Source organism: Schistocerca gregaria, chromosome 8, assembly GCF_023897955.1.
Source record: "Schistocerca gregaria isolate iqSchGreg1 chromosome 8, iqSchGreg1.2, whole genome shotgun sequence".
NCBI lineage: Eukaryota > Metazoa > Arthropoda > Insecta > Orthoptera > Acrididae > Schistocerca > Schistocerca gregaria.
Window position 1 is genome coordinate 70,401,201 of NC_064927.1, and position 17,105 is coordinate 70,418,305.

A 17,105-nucleotide genomic window follows, 5' to 3' on the forward strand; every position below is an offset into this window, starting at 1 on the left:
TGATGTTCCATAAATGTTCTATAGGTCGCTACATCATTCGCTCAAATTGTGGTGATGGTTATTCAAACCAACCGTGAACAGTTGTGAAATTCATAAGAATTCCATAGGGAGAAATGTCCATGTATGGCTGCAAATGTGGGTCTGCGCCACACTCTACCATCGGCTATTACCAACAGAAATCGGGACTCATCAGATCAGGCTATAGTTTTCCGATCGTTCAGGGTCAAAACGATATTGTCAGGAGACCAGAAGAGGCGCCGCAGACAACGTCATGCTGTTAGCAACGGCACTCGCGTAAATGTTCGCTGCCACACCACACTAACGCCAAATTTCGCCCACTGTCCTAACGGATACGTTCGTCGTAAGACCCACATTGATTTCTGAGGCTGTTTCTCGCAGTCTTGCTTGTCTGTTAGCAATGACAACTCTATGGAAACGCTCGTGCTTTCGGTCGTTAAGTGAAGATCGTCGGACACTGCATTGTCGATGGTGAGAGGTAACGTTTGAAATCTGGTATTCTCGGTACACTCTTGACACTGTGGAGATCGGAATATCGAATTCCCGAAAGATTTCCCGTGCGTCTAGCTCCAACTACCATTTCACGTTTACAGTCTGTTATTCCCCCCTGTGCGCCCGTAAAAGTACAGAGCAGAGATTCGTCAATGTACCGCCCTATAATACCTTTTGTACGTGATACTCCTGCGATCTGAATATGTGCACATCGCTATACCATGACTTTGTCACCTCAGTGCAGCCTGGTACTACCACCTTGAATACTGTGAGTTCATGTTTCGTCCACAGTTGATAACATTTTAAGCGGAATACGTGTGCAAACATAGCAACACAGTGCGGGAAATAAACGTTTTGAATTGAAACATGTAACTGCCATTTGGAAAATCCGTATGTATGTTCAATTACCACTTTCAACTCTTACCATTTTGTCACTTTTTAAGCTTATGTCGACATTACCAAATTTTCCTTTTATGTTAAACAGGTAGCTCCAGCGTTGAAGGTGTAAACGAAAGTGAATAATCGTCTGAAGATGCACGTGAGCTCGAAACGGGTCGCGTTATATATAAAAGTGACTGACAGTTTTGTAGATCCACGTCGCCAGTCGACTGAAATATGCCATTGTAAAACCATTGCATAAAAAGGGGGATACGTCGGATGTCAACAACTATCGCCCAATCTCTCTTCTGACAGATCTATCAAAATTTTTTGAGAAAGTAATGTATTCAACAGCAGCCTCCCATATATGTAAAAATAAAGTACTAACAAAATGTCAGTTTGGTTTTCAGAAAGGCTTTTCAACAGAAAATGCTATATACACTTTCACTGATCAAATATTAAATGCTCTGAATAACCGGACATCACCCATTGGTATTTTTTGTGATCTCTCAAAGGCCTTTGACTGTGTAAATCATGGAATTCTTTTAGATAAGCTAAATCATATGGTTTGAGGGGGGCACTGCACAAATGGTTTAATTCATACTTAACTGGAAGAATGCAGAAAGTTGAAATAAGTGGTTCATGTAATGTTAATACAACAGCTGATTCCTCAAACTGGGGGGCTATAAAGCACGGGGTCCCACAGGGTTCGGTCTTAGGTCCTTTACTGTTATTGATATACATTAATGACTTACCATTCCATATTGATGAAGATGCAAAGTTAGTTCTTTTTGCTGATGATACAAGTATAGTAATAACATCCAAAAACCAAGAACTAAGAGATGTAATTGTAAATGATGTTTTTCACAAAATTATTAAGTGGTTCTCAGAAAACGGACTCTCTTTAAATTTTGATAAAACACAGTATATACAGTTCCGTACAGTAAATGGCACAACTCCAGTAATAAATATAGACTGTGAACAGAAGTCTGTAGCTAAGGTAGAATTTTCAAAATTTTTAGGTGTGTCCATTGATGAGAGGTTAAACTGGAAGCAACACATTGATGGTCTGCTGAAACGTCTGAGTTCGGCTACGTATGCTATTAGGGTTATTGCAAATTTTGGTGATAAGAATCTCAGTAAATTAGCTTACTATGCCTACTTTCATTCACTGCTTTCGTATGGTATCATATTCTGGGGCAATTCATCGTTGAGTAGAAAAGTATTCATTGCTCAAAAACGTGTAATCAGAATAATTGCTGGAGCCCACCCACGGTCATCTTGCAGACATCTATGTAAGGATCTAGGGATCCTCACAGTAACCTCACAGTATATATATTCACTTATGAAATTTTTTGTTAATAATCCAGCCCAGTTCAAAAGTAATAGCAGTGTGCATAGCTATAACACCAGGAGAAAGGATGATCTTCACTATGCGGGGTTAAATCTGACTTTGGCACAGAAGGCGATAAATTATGGTGCCACAAAAGTCTTTGGTCACCTACCAAACAGCATCAAAAGCCTGACAGATAGTCAACCAACAATTAAAAATAAATTAAAAGATTTTCTAGGTGACAACTCCTTCTACCCATTGGCTGAATTTCTATATATAAATTAAGGGAGGGAAAAAAACTAACTTAAGCATTAGTGTCATGCAATATTTTGTGTAATGTAATATCTTGTACATACATCTTTCATTAACTTGACACGTTCCACATCATTACGACGTGTCGTATTCATGATCTATGGAAGAAGTATTAATCTAATCTAATCTAATCTAATGTAATCTGTAAAGAACTCGTCAGTACCGCTGTGGAGGCCGAGTTGGTGAGCTCGTGAAACGGATTCTGGTGCACCACACCGTTAAGGCAATTTCCCCCCGTCACTATAACATAGCTACGCTACAGGGTCAGGCAACGGGACGGGAGAGCGAAGGCTCTACAACACTCCAAGAAATTAGTAACAAAGTCATGCAAATGACTTAAAAAGGTTTACTTATTTTTGTGGCCTATCGGATATTAAGGTCTGCAACACTGCATGTAATACATAGGTAGGAACTGAAATAGTGGCAACAGTGCTGTGGAGACACTATGCAATGGAACGTACTATTGTCGCTACTAGCTCACGTTGTTGACATACCTACCTTACCTCCGAGCAAATGACCTCGCCCGTCCCACGTCATCCACGTGCGCACAATCGAGGGAAACACAGCCACGTGTGAGCGTGCGGTCTAACGTAACGGCGTCACTGTGTTTTCGAAACAGGAACAACGGAGTTGGATCAAGATAGAATGTGCCTGAGGTCGTACAGCACGACAGTGTCATCAGGGTCTTCAAGAGGGGCGCGGGGAATCGGCATTTCCGCACAGAACAGTGACGCGTTTGATAAAAGCCTTCAACGAAGGTCGGCAAACTGTGGCAGACATGCATTGGGGCAGGTCGTCCTAGCATCTCTGAAGATGTGCGTGCTGTTACCGCGTTAGCGGACAGTGATCGACGCATTACGATTCGTGAGCCGCCCACGAAACCGGATTAGCGCACACGACTGTGCTTCGCGTCCTGGAGGAACGCCTGATGCGAAAAATTGCATCACGATGGGTCCCGCATGACTTGACGGAAATGCGGAAGTGGATGCGTCACGACGGTGCTCAGACGCACTTGGAGCGCTATGAGCGAGAAGGAGAGGCTTTCTTACGTCGTATCGTAACACTGGGTGAGACATGGGGCACATCGTACGAGCCAAAAGTGAAGCACCAATCCAACGAATGGCATCATTATGGGTCGCCACGAAAGCCGAAAGTACGTCAGAACCCCAGTATGGTGAAAGTTACGGTGATTCTCGTGTACGACTGTCATGGTATTATCCTAAAGCATTACGTTCCTCCGCGGTAGATCGTCAATACACAGTATTACTGTTCAGTTTTGGACCATCACCTGCGACCAGCTTTGCGAAAGAAGCGGCGACACTTTCTGCGCAACCCACCCATTTTTCGCAAGACAATGAGTGGGCGAATACAGCGTAACTGTGGCTACTCTGTTCGGTCGATGGGACATGGAAGGACTGTATCATCCACCATACTCCCCGGACTTAAGTTCTTGTGACTTTGATTTGATTCCGAAGATTTAGGAACCACTTCGTGGCATTCGCTTCAGAACTGTTCCAGAGATTCGACTGGCAGTAGATCGCTCCATTCGCACCAACAGAACAGGCTCTGCTAACGGTACACTACGCCTTCCACATCGCTGGCAACGGGTTCTACACAACGCTGGTGACGACTTTGAAGGATAGTAACAGGTGAAAACACGTAACTCTTTTGTAACGGTTGTGAATAAGTAGTTGCCACCATTTAAGTTCCAGACCACTAAGTTCCAGCCCTCGAATAACGCGAAAAAGGCCCTCAATGGCTAAGCGCAAATAATCGTAGGTAAACTTCACAGTACACAGCAAATGAAATTTACAATAACTGTCTGTTCACATTTAAGGGTTCGCCAAACGGCTATCCCTGTAAATCAGCCCTGGACAATGATATGTAACCAAGTGGGCGAGAGCTGCTCTTCTGTCTTCCGAGTAGGCTTCTGTCCGTTGTCGTCAGATCATCGGCGTGTTGTACTCGGGGGGGGGGGGGAATTGGAAGAGGGGAAGTCGATATTTTCATCCTCAGTGCCACCCGTGGTGCTTGTGGAAATCGCGCAAGAATTGTGTCTATGGAACTGGCACCAGCTCGCATCCTTGTGCCTGTGATGCTTTTGCCCCCGCTGTGTCTTGTTCGGGTGACACAGCAGGTAGCGGATTTTCTGGAGCCGTGGAAAAGTTTGCTCTTTTGATGAGCGCACCGCAGCGCATAGTGTAAAACAGTCGCCTTTCGTTTCTGGCGGTGGCGCTGCTGTGGCAATCGCAGCTTTGGTGTCTCCCTCTGGTGGGAAAGGGGAAAGGTTGCCTGTTGATGTGCATTTAAGGGGCGCTATGAGCTCGCCAGTCGGTGTGAAGAACAAAGTGCGGAACAGGCTCCGCATACTCTACCCGGTGCTGAACCCCGGCTCCCAACTACCACCGCGGCTGGGCATCACTCTCTACAAGGCGCTGCTCCGCCCTGTACTCCTATACGCGCCGTCGTCTGGGGGAACGCCGCGACACGAACCTGGAGACACTACAGAATCGCATCCTTCGGCTGGCCTTACGCCTGCCTTACGATTTCCCTACCGCTCATCTTCACGACGTCGCGGAAGTCCCTCTGCTCCGTGACCTCTTCCAGACGACTGCCCGCACCTTTTACGAACGTGCTGGCCGGTCACACGACGCCCAAATCCAGACGCTGGGCCGCAAACTGCCGCGCAGCGTCGCCACCCGCTGGCCACACCTGCTCGCTGCATAGCTAGCACTGCAGAACTGAGCTGAGAAGACACCCGAGAAGACAACCCACACGTGAAGACGCATTACATCGGCATGCATGGGAGGCAAAGCAATAACTGCTGCGAACTCCATCACACATCGGAGGACAAGTTATCTCCGTGCAGAACAACGCGCGGCGGAAGTTGGTGAGTCTGAGTCGGTAGGAAGGAGTGAGTCTGGGGGCAGTCTGTCAGTCTCGGCGAGTCGGTCAGTTGGTCAGCCAGGTCGGTGTGTGCAGTCGGTGTCTCTGTCGTCCGGAGTGCCAGTATGTGTTAGGCCGCCAGTCTGCTTGAGTTCGTTCAGGCAATGGACACTGGCTGTTAGATTGATCGGTAGGCCATTCTCTTCCCAGGGCAGGGAAGTCGGGTAGCCTGAGGGCATGTTCTCTGCAGGAGTGGGTCCGACATTCTGTATCCCTTAGTCAATGTTGGTCTGCCGTCTGTCGTTCGGATCGACCTTAAGGCCGGTTGGATCGATCGGTTGGTCGGTGGTGAACTGAGAAACAAGATGACTTGTCCGTCTTGAGAGTCGAAGCATGAGAGGTCGCCACGTGGCAGCCAGTGGCGGCGCCGTATAGCGAGGAGTAGTGACTTCGTGGCCGACACGAGAGCAACAGGAGTCAAACCACGACATCGGTCTGGCAGGGGCGAGCTGCGACGCCGTGACACGGGAGATCGGTGGGCCTTCCTGCGTCCGTTGAAGCGGCTGGCAGCGGACGGTTCGGCAGAGCGTTTTGGGGGTGCTGCGCCAGACATCGCCGTTTATTAGAAGTTAAGTGATAGCTGATATGTTGTTTCATTTACTTGTTAAATTCTACTTGTTTTCTTGGTCAGTCTGTCATCCCCAGCTTGCTCGCCTGTCTTTCGTCCGCATTTAATAGGCAGTTAGTGTCGTACGTTAATAGCTGCCTCTGTCATGTTTGTCAGATTCGGTGTTAACGAATTTATTGCTTAATGGCCGAATTCTTGAAATATGTTTTTATCTTGCTTATCATCTTGCGAGGTGGTATATGTGTAATGTAGTCCACGTTGTACATTTTATTTAAGTCTGCATTTTATGGGTTTTATTTGGTCATTTTAGGTTATAAGGTTGCCACTCTTCCACTGTAAGAGTTCTTAAAAGAAATTGCGCTTTCGGTGGCAAATAATTTCAGTGTTGTACCATTTCCATCCCTCTTGCGGGGTGCATAGTTTACGTGTTTGTGTGAGTTGTTAAAAATTTTTTAGTTTAAGGTAATCTGGTGTATTGCAGATTTGCGCCAGTATACCAATCGAGGTGGCGCAATGGCTAGCACAATGGACTCGCATTCGGGAGGACAACGGCTCAATCCCGCGTCCGGCCATCCTGATTTAGGTTTTCCGTGATTTCCCTAAATCTCTCCAGGAAAATGTCGCGATGGTTCCTTTGAAGGGGCACGGCCGACTTCCTTCCCTAATCCGATGAGACCGGTGACCTCGCCGTTTGGTCTCTTCCTCAAACAACCCCAACCTAACCAGTGTACTGTTTCAGAGGTTGTTGTGAGCGGTCATAACTACGACCGTGTTGAAAGGGAGCAGGCAAGCTTCTCAGCCCGAAGGCTCATACTGTTAATATTGTTGTGTCTGCCTCTAAATAAAATTGTAACATGATATTTCGAGGGTGCTATTCTGCTTATAATTTTAAATGTGTTTCTGAAAAAGCTTTTAGGAATAAAATTCACATTTGTTAAAAATAATTTCATTTTCCATCAGTTACTTCCTGGCAACTACTTCCACGCTCACCTAGTGTGATTAAATGTGTTAATGATCTTGATGAATCGCTAGTAGCTCGTAGCTCCTAAGATATGCATTTTCGACTCTATGTTTACTGAGACTTTTTTGTTCTTAGTATCGTGTACTTTCAAATGTATGCGTTAATGCCATTAATTGTGATACACCCTATATATATATTTTACTGAAAAGTTGGGTAAGAAAGTTGTTTTCATCTGGATTACAAAGCCAGTTTTCGTGACTAGTGTTCTTACTACATGAGTATGCTTCGCCAAGAAATTTATTTAGTGTGGTATTGCTGCTCGACATTAACTACCACTTTTGCAGGTTTCAGGTGTCTACATAAGGCGGAGGGAAGGTTTGCCTCAACAAGGCTTCGGGATGATGCAACTACAGTGTGTGGAGGCAGAAAGACGGTGGCACGTGCTGGAGAGCTGCCGTCCTCCCTCCGAGCCTCCTATTTTTACACGGCTGTAACACACAACCAGTTTCCCAAAAGTCAGAAACCAGTTCCGGCTGGAGAATTGCCAGCCGCTTGCCTTAGTGATCGTTTTTGGGACCAGCCAGTTGCGCAATAACCGCGATAATTGCTGCAGTTTAAGTAGCCTCAAAATGGCAACACTACCGTGGGAAAATCTCTGTGTATCAAGTGTAAAGTGTCATACGTGAAGGGGAAATAACATTGAAAGATCCGATGCAGTAAAGCCGACGTGTCTCCCTGGTTCCCATGCTCTTCAGCTTCACTCAGTCTCTGGTAACGCCGATGATTATATCTCTGTCAACGATTAATACTCCTAGTTTATGGGCAGAGCCAAGGAGAGAAAAAGTCCATTAAATGGTAAACAGTTATTTTCCTCATATAATTCTCAGCATGAAAGACAATTGCTTTGAAACATGCAGTAGGTTTGGCTAAGAAGCCTTGTATTTTATTAATAGAGGGTGGGCAAGATAAGGGCGAACTGGAAAAAATTTCAGGCCCCTTAAGATGCGCGAAACTAGTTACATCGTGTGCCCTACGTGTGGAAGATACAAGTTGGGCTGTGTATCTTAAGACGAAGAAAGTGCTTTTCGTGCTAGTTTTATTTAATCAGATAGAATATAAAGTTTTTGCTCAGTCTTTCAAGAAAGTAACGGGAAGTAATTAGGCAACTGAGGTCTTTAGGTTTCATCGACTTTTTCCGAAAAGACAGTACTTAAATTTATAATATTGGAAGCTAAGATCGCTTGATGTGGAACAGTTTATTTCGTGGCCTGTTTCGACAGTAGCTAACTGTTGCCCTCATATTCTCAGGTCTTCCATAAACATTTATATTAATAGTGGTATTAATATTACTAATTAACGTTAGTAATTATATTTCTCGGAGTTCTGAGGATCTCATGATGACAGATACTCATTGTCGAAGCAGGTCGCGAATTGAACTATTTCACATCAAGCGATATTAACTTCCAATGTTATAAACTACAAGATTAGATCGTCCCAACAACATGTATGTATCAATCAAATGGCTCAAGTGGCTCTGAGCACTATGGGACTTAACATCTTAGATCATCAGTCACCTAGAACATAGAACCTAACTAATCTAAGGACATCACACACATCCATGCCCGAGGCAGGATTCGAAGCTGCAACCGTAGCGGTCGCGCAGTTCCAGACTGAAGCGCCTAGAACCGCTGGACCACAACGACCAGCGTGCATCAATCGTCACGCCATGTGGAAGGCACCCAACCGGGCACGCTATGGGGTAAATTTTATAGGTCGTAATCCACATCACAGAAAACATCGCACTGTGCTTGGCCCTTCCTTCACTTTCCGTGTCTGGCCCACATGATGTTTCTTCCATCAATGAATATGCAGGGAGATTCAGGTAACAGGGGGACCGCACGAACTTCCCTTTACTGATGTAATTCGCATTGTCTTAGTGTGTAGGGGACAACTATGTAAGCAGGAAGACGCACCGTTTACGAAAAGATCGAATTTAAATATTCTAGGCGTCGATGTATACTTTGTATGGTGACAAATATTCAAGCTATACGCAGCCGAGCCATAGGCGGGGGTACGGTTCGGACCCGCTGTCCCGGCCACGATAGCACATGGAAGATGAAGTGTTTACGCCGCCAATACTAGCGCGTGCTGTTGCCTGAATAGATCGCCATGGCATATAATTTCAGAAAGACTACGAAAAAGTTTACGTTTAACAACGAACGTGCCAGACCAAAGGTATTTAAAATAGAAAGTTCTTTGAGGAATGGAGTCCGTCTACCTGCTACAGACATTTGTGGTATGTACCCATGCATTACAAGCAGTACAATGTACGTCAAGATGACCGATGAAGCTGCGTGTGACAGAACTATCACCGCTGCTGAAAGGGGATTTAAATTTCGACACTCTGATGGTTGTATCAGTGACGCATCAGTGACTCCTTAAGGATTTAGACTGAGGGTCGTTCGGATCCTTGAACGGCCATTTGAAGTGTCAGAATAGATAGTTAATGAAACGCTGCGACCGTATATGACGGTACTCAGTGATACGGCTGAACACTGGAAGAGTTTCAGCAGCAATCCCGCACGAAACGGAGTCCGACTGATGTATCTGAAAATGTCAAGCTGTTGCGTGGTTTACGATGGGCAGCCGCAGACATCTTCTATCAGTGGTGGAGAAGGACATATCCTCATGGAGCCCGTACAACGCCACAGCATTCAACAGACAGGTGGAGAAGCGTCACAGTGAGAAGTTCCCACGCATCTCACGGCGAAGTAATTGTCGTGACGAGAGGTGTTGCCGAGTTCAGGGCGTCACACGAACATGTAGATGCAGGAGAAGAGGTCAGAATTACGGAAGCCCCGGGGGGGGGGGGGGGGGGTAGGGTGACGCGAAGGTTGACCCTTCATCCCTCCCCCCTCCTCACACGACGGATCAGGGAGGAATATAACGCAGCCTTACAAGTAGCTTGCAGCGCGGAAGTGGAGGTCGAGAGGGTGGGGGCAGCAACAGTCCAACGAGAAACAGATGAACAAAGTGAAGCGTCGCGTACGGCAAGTGGAGGATCTCCTCTTCACACGATACGTTGATTATCAGAGTGTGGATTTATGTATACCTGGGTTGCTTCCTGTTCAATGTTAAAATTTTGTCACTTGCAGCATCTCAACAGTAGCTTCAAGTTTCCATTGCCGCAACACTTACCTACCAACGTACTGATTTCATTTCAGCAAAGTGGGTTAAATTATTTACCATCTAGGTTATGGGCACACATCCCACCCCGAGTCAAATTCTAGCCAAACTCCCTGAAGCGTGCCAAGTGTAACATTTTCAAATGTTAGTCTGAGCTTCGCTAGAGAAGCTGTTGGGGCTAGTACACCAAATTATTTTTGATGAATCCTCACACGAGAAATCTACAGGAGTCAGCTTCAGTGGACGTTTCGTCATGCAATCGGAGCCCACCGACTAAAAAAGTTACCTGCAAAGCTGGTATTGAGGAAGTGCACTATTCTTGCAAATAGAGACAGCCGTAAACGTTTCTCTTCTGGAAGCACAAAACATTTCAACTGTGGCGCTGACGAGAATATGCTTCAATGTTTGTCGTGGATTTCCACTGTTCCACGTCCTACATAGAACAGTCCTACTTATATGTCCATCCGCTTTACGACGTTTTCCTGTCGCTAACACTAGAACGTGCGGGGGTTGGAAAAAAAGTATGGAGATACCGCGAGAAATGCGTTTGAACATAAAGGCAGAGCCTGCCGATGTGGCCGAGTGGTTCTAGGCGCTTCAGTCTGGAACCGCGAGACCACTACGGTCGCAGGGTCGAATCCTGCCTCGGGCGTGGATGTTCTGATATTCTTAGGTTAGTCAGGTTTAAGTAGTTCTAGGGGACTGATGACGTGAGATGTTAAGTCCCATAGTGCTCAGAGCCATTTTAACCATAAAGGCAGACGCTAGCCAAACCTGAGGGCAAAATGGAACTGACGCAGCACATTCTTCATGCGCTTTAAGGTAGGCAATCCGGATTTTATATTTCGCACCTGAGGTAGATGATGTATGTTGGGTTGCCTATTTTAAGGCGCATGAAGTATTTGCCGGGCCAGTTTCAGTTTGCTCACCCGAAAAATGAGAGAAGTTGCCGACTTAAGCGCGTAAGTATTGGCGGCGTTAACACTTAGTCTTCCACGTTTGTACGATAATATTTAAGGAAGTTTCTAATAGGGCCTCTTTGTATGATAAGCTGCAGCGTGTCTAAACTGAATTCGTTTCGTCTACTGGATCACATCGAAAAGTAGTGTGCGGGAACTGGTGCTATAAAATTAATTACAGCTACTGTATTGAAATAATATTCGATTCTTTCGCCAACTCACTTCTATACTGGCACCTTTCAATCCAACACATCTCTAAGGCAACATTACAGTTTGACCTGTCACCACAGCCGGCAGATGTGGGTGAGCGGTTCTAGCCGCTTCAGTCTGGAACCGCGCGACCGCTACGGTCGCAGGTTCGAAACCTGCCTCGGTCATTGATGTGCGTGCTGTCCCTAGGTTAGCTTGGTTTAAGTAGTTCTAAGTTCTAGGTGACTGATGACCTCAGATGTTACGTCCCATAGTGCTCAGAGCCATTTTGAACCTGTCACCACAACCAACAGTTCAAAAAGTTTATATAGAAACAAATAAATATTGTCAGTGTTCTATGTTTGTTTGCACACGTTTGACGTCAAATATAGCAACACAGTTACGTCGCTGTTCAAATCCGACGTCCAGTATCTCCTGGTTCAATCGACGCCCTCTCTGTTCATACTTTTCAGAATATGAATAATTTAATACAGCGTCGTTCACCACGACCTACACTGTACCAAATAGATACCCTACTTACTTTTTGAGTATTGTTCGGTTGATAGGTTTATGACTGGTTATTTTTCATGTAAGTCATCGAGATAAAAATATATTCTTTCATATTTTTTGTGAAATCTGTATACGCTATAAAATAAAAACGGACGGCCACTGTTTGCTCTTAGTTCACTCGGCAGGCTCTGCTAATGAGGCCTTGACTTCCTGCCGCTGTAATGACTAATTTGCGAAGCACTCCGCTAGCGACTGCGATTTCGCTAATGGATGCACGGCATTGATTGTTCCGATAGAGAACAATGCTAATACTTCCGCGCCCTTTCATAAAATTAAGCAATAAATCTTGAAGTAACCTTTCTAATACGTGGTAACACATTGGTCCCAACAGTCTTTTTTAGATTTACGTGAGGTACTTTTGAGGTAACGAATAATTTGCAATACAAAAAAGCTGTGTGTAGGGAAATACTGGAACATGAATATAGAGAATTCGAGAGAGAGAGAGAGAGAGAGAGAGAGAGAGAGAGAGAGAGAGAGAGAGAGAGAGAGAGATTGTAGAAACATAAGGCAAGAAACGCCTTTGAGAGGTAGTGTATAGTTCTACATACTGCAAAGAAAGACAGTTTGGGTGACAGGAGCAGAAGAGTGTGACTTCAAGCCGAGAAGGTATTTATTGAAAACACAACCGCATGTCTCACTAACATCGAATGGAAGGGCTATTCCAGATTTGCATAATCAAATAAGAAAAGCAAATGTTGGGACTTAGTACCTATATCCACTATTAAATAATAACATTATCTCCAAAGCTATAAATGAAGCTACTGTAAGAAAGGTTTGTGGAAAGCGTTGTGTGGACACTGACAGTGGATATGAAAGCCAGACACCAGACATAACGGAAAATACATTTTGGAGAAGATGTTGCAGAAACACAATAATGGACAGAAAAGGAGCGAAAGGAGAAAAAAAATATTTTTAAGTGCATATAAGATAGGCGTTGTGGACAGAAAAGAAACAAAAATAAATGTAGGACGATGTGGAATGTGCAGAAGGCGACAGAATATCGTAGAAAAAATGGATATAAGAATAAGTAAACATTATTGTAACTAATCTCCTGCTAACGAACATTATCCATAGATGAAGTAGCACATTCACTTCTTCATTTTTGCACACTGTACTCGCTCTAACCTGACTGTATGACCAGTGTGCATCTCCCTTGAGTTTTCATTTGTTTACTCTCAGCCCCAGCTATTCAGCGATTTACGTCACCCTGGATACCTACAAAGCTTGCTAATACGGGGAACGTACTGCAAACAGCTGTAAACACTACCATGGATGGGTGGGGGACCGGTCAGATAATAAAAAAAGTAAAATAAAAAAGCTGTACAAAGTTCTAAACTGTGCTACTCTGCTGGATGATTCCTTGACAGAAGAGAAACCTGCGTCAAACATTATTAGTCCCCATTGCCCTTTGATAGCATACTTCCTTCAGATAGTGGAAGGGGGAGGCATTGTTGCTCCACGTTAATACCATATTGGGAGAAATGAGATATCAGAATGTGACGACGGTTGTTGCCGTTTTCTCCAGAATATACAGGACACAGCCTACATACAACAGCACCGAGCTATGTACGGATCAGGCGCAATGTACTTTAGATTAGATTCCCACAGAGGACGCACAAAATGAGTATACTGGTGTTCCAAGCATAAAAGCGGAATTAATTTGCCACTGCCAAATAATCTAGATTGATGAAATTTGGACCATACACAGAAGGTACAGTAGGTAAGTGAAAGAAATAACGTGACGACCAGAAATGGCAGTGCGTGATATCTGTTCTTTCGAACATGTCCGAAAGAGGAGACACCGCGCATTCATATAACGGGTTCGCCTCGATGGGCAACGAATCCACTTCTTCAGTGCACATGCTCAATTACGTCCGACTTGCGGGAATCTCGCAGTATGAAGCGTGGAGGATAGGAGCAGGGACTGCATAGAGGTGGCACAAGGTGGGACTGCGGGTCGGCCGTGAGGAATGCCGGGGTAATCTGAGCAGTTTCGGTAATCAATGGCGCTGTGGTTAACGTAACTGCCTAGTAAGCAGGAGGTCCCACCTTCGAATCCCCTTCCGGCACACATTTTCACTCGTGGCAGCTGATTCCGCGTAGAGTCCCGATGCAGCTGAGATCAGTAGTCCCTTTCCTTTCCTGTCTCCCTCCTCTACCTTCTTTCTGCATATAAGGATATCACACTTTTATTCATGAGCAATAGTTACACTGTCATGAGATTTATGGTTTCCTGAATAGGAGAAAAGGCGAGATACATGGGATAGGCATCCTGCCTCGGTCATGGAAGTGTGTGATGTCCTTAGATTTAGTTAGGTTTAAGTAGTTCTAATTCTAGGTGACTCAGATGTTAAGTGCCATAGTGCTTGGAACCAATTGAACCATTTGATTTTTGAACAGGGGGTAGGCAAAATAAATTGAACACCTGTACTTACTTCTGAATAAGGGGTTGGACTCTCACTTGTCCGTAAAATAGCTGCGATCACTTTTGGAATACTGGCATATAATGATTGTATAGTCTCCAGTGGAATGTTATGCCACTCTTTTAACTCCTGTAGCGACGAAGGAGGCGGATATTTGCTCCGCAGTCTTGGCTCCAATACGGCCCACAAGGCTAGGGTTCGATAGCCCCGGGACTGTGCTGGCCAGGGAAGACGCTGCATTCAGTTGCATCCTTCTCATGTCACGATTGTACTTTCCTGGCTGTGTGAATGGTTGCATTATCGTCCTGAAATAAGTCGTCATTGTTGGGGAACAATATTTGAATCATGGTGTGCTCCTAATCACCTAAAAAACATTTGAATCGTGGTGTGTCCTTAATCACCTAAAATGTTCACATTATCGATACCTGCAACACGGCCTTTGAGAGTAATGATGGAATCAACAGAATACCATGACATGACTGCCCACACCATCGCACTTCCACCTCCATACTTAACCGTTGGAATCAAGCGATCAGGAATGTAGGCTTCCTTCGGCGTTCTCCTGACGTAAACATGGCCCGACGTTGGAAATGACGAACACGATGACTCGTCGGAGCATATGACGAATGTCCACCAATCAGCCGTCCAGGATTTATGCTCATCACATTATGTTTTACGCTTCTTTGCGTTGGCTGTCGTCACTAATGGTTTCGGTGTAGCAGCTCGTCCATGAATACTCGCTTTATGGAGGTTTCGGCGGACAGCCTCGTTAGATACGGGATTTCGAAGATAGCTATTGACCTCTGCAGTTACTTTAGCCGCCGTTATTTTGAGTTGTTTTGAGACAATTAGTGTTAGCGTGCGACGGTCTCTGTCATTTAGTTCTGATTTTCGCCCACTATTACGGTTACACGATGATGTCCTTCCATGTTTTGTGTAGGCTGTCATGACTGTTGCTGCTCTCGTAACATTCGGTAAGTTACACTACTGGCCATTAAAACTGCTACACCACGAAGAAATGCAGATGATAAGCGGGTATTCATTGGACAAATACATACAATTATACTAGAACTGACATGTGATTACATTTTCACGCAATTTGAGTGCATAGATCCTGAGAAATCAGTACCCAGAACAACCACCTCCGGCCGTAATAAGGGCCTTGATACGCCTGGGCAATGACTCAAACAGAGCTTGGATGGCGTGTACAGGTACAGCAGCTGCCCATACAGCTTCAACACGATACCACAGTTCATCAAGAGTAGTGGCGATCCAGTTGCTCGCCCACCATTGACTAGACGTTTTCAATTGGTGAGAGTTCTGGAGAATGTGCTGGCCAGGGCAGCAGTCGAACATTTTCTGTATCCAGAAAGGCCCGTACAGGACCTGCAACATTTTCTGTATCCAGAAAGGCCCGTACAGGACCTGCAACATGCGGTCGTGCATTATCCTGCTGAAATGTAGGGTTTCACAGGGATCGGATGAAGGGTAGAGCCACGGGTCGTACACATCTGAAATATAGCGTCCGCTGTTCAAAGTGGCGTCAATGCGAACAAAAGGTGACCGAGACGTGCAACAAATGAGACCGCATACCATTAACGCTGAGTGATACACCAGTATGGCGATGACGAATACACGCTTACAATGCGACCATCATGATGCCGTAAACAGAACCTGGATTCATCCGAAAAAATGACGTTTTGCCATTCGTGCCCTAAGGTTCGTCGTTGAGTACACCATCGCAGGCACTCCTGTCTGTGATGCGGCGTCAAGGGTAACCGCAGCCATGGTCTGCTAGTGATACGAGGCCGTTGGAATCCAGCACGGCGTTCTGTAGTACTCTCCTGAACTCACCGATTCCATATTGTGCTAACAGTCATTGGATCTCGACCAACGCGAGCGCGAATGTCGCGATACGATAAACCACTACAATCTAACATTTATCAAAGTCGGAAACGTGATGGTACGCATTTCTCCTCCTTACACGAGGGATCACAACAACGTTTCACCAGGCAGCGCCTGTTTCTGTATGAGAAAGGGGTTGAAAACTTTCGTCATGTCAGCACGTTGTAGGTGTCGCCACCGGCGCCAACCTTGTGTGAATGCTCTGAAAAGCTAATAATTGCATATCACAGCATCTTCTTCCTGTCGGTTAAATTTCTCGTCTGTAGCACGTCATCTTCATGGTGTAGCAATTTTAATGACCAGTAGTGTAGATGTCTAGGTTACTGATGCTCCAGATAATCTGGCCCCCACAATATGCCCTCTTTGGTACTTTGTTAAGTGTGTCATTGCACGGCGCCCTCGGCATCTGATTGCAAGTACGAAATGTGCACCACTCGTGGACAACCTGCACTGATGCCTTGTCCGTACTGAACACGCACAGCCCTCCGCTACACGTGCCTCACCTGCGCTGTTGACCGTCATTCACAACCGCACCATTACTATCACTGTTCACATTATTTTGTCTATCCCCTGCATGGTACTTAATAAGGTGCGTGATCACCTCGGTCAGCAGTGCGTGCTCTGCAGTGCGCTGCCATGTTGGCCACATGGTTGGTAAGTAATTCGTGTGGCAGGGCATTCCATTCCTCGAGCAGCGTGGTTGCCACCTGCTGGACGGTCGTTGGTGTGTGCGGACGTGCTGCAGTACGCCTCTACAACGCATCCCATACGTGCTCTGTGCGATTTAAGTCGGGGGAACGGGTAGGCCAGTCCATCCGCCGAAGAGCTCTTCCACCTGCATTGTTCGGTGCTGTCGCTCACTTTC